General features: G+C 56.4%; 1 pseudogene; it reads right to left on the bottom strand.

Annotated features, from left to right (window-relative positions):
* Positions 1-4,810: 4,810 nt before the first annotated feature.
* LOC105088311 (ATP synthase subunit ATP5MJ, mitochondrial-like) lies at positions 4,811-4,992 on the bottom strand (annotated as a pseudogene).
* Positions 4,993-7,349: the final 2,357 nt, after the last annotated feature.

Below are 7,349 nucleotides of genomic sequence, written 5' to 3'. Positions count from 1 at the left end.
TATGACTTCCTTAGTCACTGGCATCATTAATTCTCGTTGGCACCTCTTTGGAAATCCCTGGTCTAGAACATGATGGATTCCATATTCCTCTGATCAAATGCCTTAATGATTCCAGACTTCAGGCAAGCCCCACTCTTCCCGAGATGAGCCCTCATGTATACACCATCCTCACTCCTGTGACCTGCCTCTTACTGTATCATCAGACAGGCTGCTGATCCCAACCCCGCCACTTAGAAGCCATGGGCCCTTTGGTGACTTGCCCAACCTCTCTGAGCCCCAGTTCCTCACCTGCAGGATCACATAATGATGCTCACCTGCAAAGTTGGGAGAAAAACTCTTCCTGGCACTATTGGCAGGACAGCCCAGGCAAGTCACCTGCCCTGATGTCTGCTAACTGGCCAGTCCTTGGCCTCTGGCTTTTAACAGCCACATGTCTTTGCGTTGATATAACTGCCCATCTGACCTTTGATCTCTGACCCATGACACCTGCTCTTCCCCACCAAGATTTCACCACTGGCCCATCTCCTCCTGTCACCCCTGACCCCTGAGCTCCAGGCGTGGGTGCGGCCCCACTGGAACAAGGTGGGGAAGAAGCAGGAGATGAGGACAGGTGATGTGGAGGAGGCAATGGAGGTCACACCGAGAGATGTCCCTGGTAGTTCCTCCTTTCATCTTGTGAGAACATCTGTGGCTTCCACGTTGTCACAAAACAAACAGAAGTGCGTCTTATGTTTCACAATCCATGCAGCTAGTTTCATGGACTTTTGACAGTTCTTTCATGTCCCTGACAGTGGCAAGCTTTTTCCCCTGGGAAGGTAGGGGGCATGGACCACTCCCCCACTGCCCCCCTCGCCCCGGTGACGTTATGCTGGCACTCCCAGACTGATGACACTCTGCAGGCACCTTTCATGTGTGAGCAGACGTTGCCGCATGGGTCTCCAGGTGGCCGAGCCCTGTCCCTGCCACCTCCCCTTCCTGTTTCACCAGGACCCCGGCCCCCTGACTCACGGGTCCTCCGCCCACCGAGGGCTTTCAGTTCTGCCTCTCTTGGGCAACCTTCCCAGGTTTGAATGAACACTTTCCTGCTCACAACAGACTTTCCTGGGGCCATGGGGGGGGGGGCAGAGCCAGGGTGGGGGCGGGTGGAAGTGTCACTCTCTTGCTATGGTTTGAATCACAGCTCGCACATTCCGGGGTCTGCCAGTGAGATCCTCAGACTATTCCTCGGTTTGGAGTTTATTGTGTAACTAATGTTCATTTCCTTCTCCTCCCCTGCCTCCCCCACACAAGCCCCCTCCACCTCCGCCTCCCCCTTCCTAGGGTTCCCCCTCCTTAGGACTCCTGCTCCCTCCGCCTCTTCCTCAAGGGCCACTTCCGTGATTAGCCTCATGGGGAGAGGGGCCGGGCTGGGGGCTGGGCTCACAACCCACCCCTCCTGTCCCCTCACCTGCTCCATCGGCAGCCCCTGCCCTCCTGTTCGCAGACTGTAACCCAACCAGCCATAGTCTAGAGCCAGAAAAAGCCCCTTCTAATACGACTGCAGACCCCAGCTGTGAAGACTTGGGCGGTTACGCCCTGTTCTGAGCCTCAGCTTCCTCATCCGGAGAGCGAGGAGGCTAATACCCACTCGGCAGAGCCGCAGTGCGGGGTAAGCCAGAAAAGGGGTGAGAAGTGACGGTTTACAATTCACCATTATCCTACAACCGGATCAGCGAGGTTAAAATGCACGCCATGCTCACCACATGGAACACAGATGAACTCAGCCAATCTGCGCTGCAAGTCACAAGGAAGCTCCTGCCAGATGCCCATCCTACAGATGAGGAGCTCACTGCACAGAGAGATCAAGGAACCTGCACAGAGCCACACAGCTGGCAAGTGGTAGAGCTGGCTGTGCACTCAGGCATCTGTCCCCTGTCCCTCCAGCAGGAGGTCATCCCCATTTCTCTGAGAAATGTGTCCTGATCTCCAGAAGCTCACCACCCAACGCGGCCAGTCTCCCTGGTCCCCACGACCCTCCTGGCGCCGATGGTCACCCTGACTGGGGCTTTGCCTGGGACGGGCGCTCACTGGCCAGGTGGGCAGCTCAGGACCTCAGGACTCTGTTAAACAGGCAGGGGACTGAGTTTCTGAGAAGACGGAATCACAGTCAGGATTGGGATGGGGCCAAACGGTGGCTCTCAGGCCCCCAGGTCCCCCGGACAGGCGGCAGTGGGAGGGAGGAGCGCCCGGTCCACAGGTGCTCCTGGGCGGGTGACACGTGGGAGGAGGGGTGCCCGCAGGCAAGAGCCCGGGAAGAGGTGCCTGCTGTTTCCTCCTTCATCTCCAGGAACAATTCCCCTTTTGAGCTTCTTGGCTGAGAGAGTTGAGAGATTCTTTCTCCAAGGCTTTTTCTTGACAGATTGATTTATCTGTTTCGGTAACTTGGCCTTCCTGAGAAAGGGAGGCTGTGAGCCAGGGCTGGCATGGGGGCCAACCTGGGGGCGGATCAGGGGGCCGTCCCCCTACCCCCATGCACAGCTGTGGACCTGCAGGCTGAGGTGCAGATCCCGGGCCATCTCCCTGCCCCCCTGCTACTGCCCAAGGGGACAGGGGAAAAAACCTGTGGACAGACAAGTACCTCTGGCTGCCTTCCCAGCCTCAGCTCCCCAAGGCAGGTCTTGGACCCATTTTCTTGATGGGAAGGTTGAGTAACTGAATACCAACTGCCTAAAGCCATGGTGAGCCAGAGGAAGGGTTCAGACGGGAAGCAGAGCTCTGCTCCCTCTACACCGGCCCTCATGCACCTGAGGAACAGGCTCTGAAGCCCAAGGGTGGTGCGGGGGTCTGCTGAGCCCAGGCTGAGATGGACTAGCCTCCCCAGATGGGGTGAGACCTCACACTCACAGCCCTTCCCAGGTGCTCCCTCACTGTCCCCCATCAGGAATGCCTGTTTCCTGCCTCCACCAGCGTGTCCCCCATAGATGCTCACAGCCCCATGGCTTGACCTTTGTTCCAGCACAAACCTTTGTCCATTTCCTGTCTCCCCATCAGACTGTCTGCTCCTCAAGGCAGGGATCCAGGACCCAAGGAGAGAGGGAAGGGAAGAAGGAAGGAAGGAAGGAAGAAAGGGAGGGAGGGAGAAAGGAAGGAAGGAAGGAAGGGAGGCAGGGAGGGAGAGAAGGAGGGAGAGGTAGGGAGGGAGAGAGGACTGAACCCCTCCCTGCTTCCCGTGGTGATGCTCAGGGGTCCTGGAGCCACTGAGAAATCTATATTTCAAGCTGTGCCTTAAAAATCTAATTGAAATAAAATACAAAGTCAGGCCCCAAGAGCAGTTTCTTTCTTGAGCGCGGACACTGGAAGCAGAGGGCTGTGCTATTTCTCAGCCGAACAACACAGGCCTGGTCTCAGACCTGTGGGGTGGGAGTGGGGAGGGGCAGCGGGGCCGGGGCATGCGCTGGGGGTCTGAAGCCTGAGCAGCCCAGACCCCCACAGTGTGCGCCTGCGGGCAGTCACTTCTCCTGGCTGAGCTCTGCTTCCCATCTCTGTAACAGGGACACTAGTGACACGGGGTCAATCAAAGTCTCACTCGGGGTTACCCCCCCCCCCCCACCAACGCCAAGTTTTGTGTATCATCGCAAATCTCTTGGGAGCAAGACAGAAATTCGCTGTTAGAAATAAAACACTGCTGGGGAGTGTGTGGCTCAAGGGGTAGAGCTCATGCCTGACATGCACAGGGTCCGGGGTTCAATCCCCAGCACCTCCTCTAAAAATAAATTAGTAAATAAACCTAATTACCTCCTCGCCCACCAAAAAAGAAAGAAAGAAAGAAATACCACGGAAAGGGATGGGGAGGGATAAACTAAGAGTTGGGATTAACCTATACACATTACTATATATAAAAGAGATTTAAAAAAAAAAGCAAGGATTGACTGCATAGCACAGAAACAATACTCAATGTCGGGTAATGTCCTTTGATGCAAAAGAATCGGAAAAAGAATACTTTCATATGTATGACCGAATCACTTTGCTGTAACTAACACAATATTGTAAATCAACTATGCTTCAATTTAATACAAAAGAAATAAAACACTGTGTGTTCAGTGGCAGCCACTGTTCCTGGTTGGTCCTTTTAGGTCCTGCTTCAGTCGCCACCCCAGGAGCCCTCTCTTCCTCTCCGGGAGAGGCTCCCCCCCCCCAACACCCCACTCCTCGCTCCCACGCTGTCCTCCCACCGCCGGGTCTCCCGACACAGGCCGCGTCCTTCCCAAGGGTGAGGCTGCGCGGTCAGCAGCCAGTGGTGCCCGGGCTCCGAGCTGCTCTGCTCCCGGGGGTGGCTTTGACCACCCGGGCTGACTTCCAGGCCTCGGACCACCTCTGGGTCAGTTCCCACATGTCCCCCCTGCGTGGCTCGGGGTCCTTACAGCAGCCCTGATGGGAGGCTTGCTAATTCTTGCCAGCCACGTCACAGCTGAGCAGACTGGCGCCCGCACGGCGGAGGACGTGCCCACAGCCCCACGCCAGGAACCGGCCCCTCTGGAGCCCCCGCGATCCTTCCACTCGACCCCTTACCCTCCACCTTTGGGATTTTCTCTTTACACCTCTTTGTTTTGCTTCAACTCCTTGCATTTTTTAAAACATAATTTGAATGTACTTTTTTTTTAATTGTGGTAAAATGTACATGATATGAAATTTACCTTTTTTTTTTTTTTTTTGGTGGATCTCACAGGTACTTTATTCACACACAAGGGCAGTGGCACATCTGCAGGTTAACACAATGTCCCACGTTCCCAACCAACACGGCCAGACCTATGCTCCACGCACGTGAATCTGGCTAGTGGTGGCCGCGAGCAGGCGCGGGACTGGAAGCTTTCGAGAGCCACTTCTTTTATCGGCACTCCTGATTCTATAAAGGAGGAAGTCTGTCAACCCCGTTCCTGCCCAGATCTCCTGGTAATCTTGGGTACAGGAGGGCTTCACGGGGATCCAAACGTTCTTAATAAGGCTTTGACGCATCTCAGCACAGGATCAGCGGCGGCTCAGGTGGCCCCTGAAAGTGACCATTTAACCATTTCAGGGTTACAGTTTGGCGACAAGTACGTCCACAACATTGTGCCACCATCACCACCACCCATCTCTGAACTCTTTTCACCTGGCAAAATGGAAACTCTGACCCTGTGAAACACATTCCCCCTCCCCGAGCCCTTGACAGCCACCCTCCTCCTTTCTGCCTTTATGAATGTGACGACCCTGTGGACCTCATCATGTAAGTGCGTGGACCGTGTTTTCTTTATGCTCCATTCCCTGAGGACCTTCTTCACCCGACAGCCAGGGTGCCCAGCTGGGTTTTGCACTTGCATGGAGCTCTGCCCCCACGTCCTCCTCACCTGCCTGGGCATCCAGGGAACCCCAACCGTGCCTTTCCCTGCAAAGGGAGACTGCCCAGGGGACAGCCCCTCTGAGAAGCCGCCACTGTGGGTCGTCAACAGGCCTTCCTCTGCCCTGCGAGGCCCCTTCCCACCCAGGCGCCTCCGCTGCCCATATCTCCCCACAGAACCCTGACTAGGCTGCTGTTGCTCTGAGGATTTCACCTTCTCAGAGACACGTGTGTAGGAAGAAGACTCCAGGAAAGGGCCGTGCACACCCCCGAGGAGCCAGTCTCACTCCAGGAGTGGACAGGTCAGCCATGTGGGTCCCTAGTCCCAGCCTAGAGGCCAGGACCAGCAGGGCACCTCTCGCCCAACACTGTTCAGTGGCTCAGGCTCCATGCATGTGTTTGGACGGCCCCAGCCTCCAGTCCAGCCCAGCTGGGCTCCCATCCTAGCCTGCCCAGGATGTCTGCCAGGCCTTGGTAGTCACCCCTCAGCATCTCGGTCCCCCGACCCATCCCCTGGCCAAGGCTTTGCTCATGGGGTGGCTGTGCAGGTGAGCCAGCCAGGGCTGGTGTGGCCCTGTGGTCGGCAGACACGTCCACTGCCACCACCATCCCCAGCTGACCTAAGATGAGCCAACATGAACTGACCACAGAGAGGCCCTTCAGCCTCAGCAGAAGAGTAGAAGGAAGAGGCGTTCCTGAAGGCCAGGCCCCAGAGCCCCAACCAACTGCCACTCAGCCCAGGAGGGCTGCGTGCACCCAAGGGCCTCTGCCCCTCCCCTGGCCGGGCAGTCAGGCTCACACTCCGGGTGGGCAGAGGGTGACCCCTGCCCGTGCTGTGCTGGGAAATTTTGAGCCACCAAGGTGACTTCCCTGAGGGCACACACAGCACAGCGCCATGCGGTGTTTCCAGCACACAGGGGACAGACGTCAAAGCCACAAGGACACAGGGGATGGCGCCATCCCGCACTGTAACCTGGAAGGGCTGCGCTTTGAGTACTTCTTACTTTTGATTTTAAAATTGATTTAATTGGAAGTTTAATTTAATGTGTCAGGATGGATGGCTCTCCACATTCCGGATGATCTAGAGACCAGTCCATACTCCCCTCGCCCAGCGTAGCACTGCCCACCCCCTGCTGACCAAGGTTTCCAGCCAACGCCAACTTCACCCGTGGACACAGAGGGAAGCTCTGAGCAGCCAGCTTCCCCCATGGACGGTGGGCACCACTGACATCCCCACTGCCCAGATGAGACCCTGAGGCTCATCCCAGCCTCACACAGCTGCTGCCACCCTGTCCGTGGTCCCGGGAGTCAGGGGGATGGATGGGCAGTCAGCAGGATCAGCTTTGGCTGACAGGGAGCAGCCCAGACCCCCAGGGGCTCCGATCCTTCCACCTGTTGGGGCCTTGCTCACCAGACAGCCTGGGAGGGTCATCTTCTCACCCTGATTTCCCTGCTGGGGAGAGTGGTGGCCAGAGGCGCATGTCCAGGCCCCTTGACAGTTAATCAGGTGGTGTGTGGGTGACAAACAAGCAGACCACAGTGGCCCACCTCGAGTGTCGCGTCCTGAAGCCCAGGGCCCAGCAGGTGAAATGGGGCCCTCCCTCCAGGGGCCCGGGACGCCCCCTCTGGCTGTTTTCCACCTGGGACCTGCCCAGCCCTGCCCTCACAGAGCATCTGCTCTAAAGTGGGGAAAATAAGGTGGGGCCTTGGGATCCGGAGACTGAGGGCTGCTTGTTCAAAGATCTCATGTGATCAGAGAAAACACCCACTCCCACTGAAGAGGGGGAAGCTGATTCTGATGGAGCTAAGGGCCGTGGAGGGGTGGGGGTAGGGGTGGGTTCTGTTTTTCTTATATCAGGATGTTTGACTTTTTCTATAAAAAGCCAACCTCCCACAGTGGGGTCTGCAAAGTAAAAATCAATTCTGTTTGGGCTTTTTCTTTTTTTTTTTTTAATGTAAGATGACCCACTCATCCTTCTTTAAAAGCCAGAGTTTC

This window comes from Camelus dromedarius, chromosome 4 (genome assembly GCF_036321535.1).
Source record: "Camelus dromedarius isolate mCamDro1 chromosome 4, mCamDro1.pat, whole genome shotgun sequence".
In the NCBI taxonomy this organism is placed as follows: domain Eukaryota; kingdom Metazoa; phylum Chordata; class Mammalia; order Artiodactyla; family Camelidae; genus Camelus; species Camelus dromedarius.
This window is presented reverse-complemented; position numbering and strand designations above follow the sequence as displayed.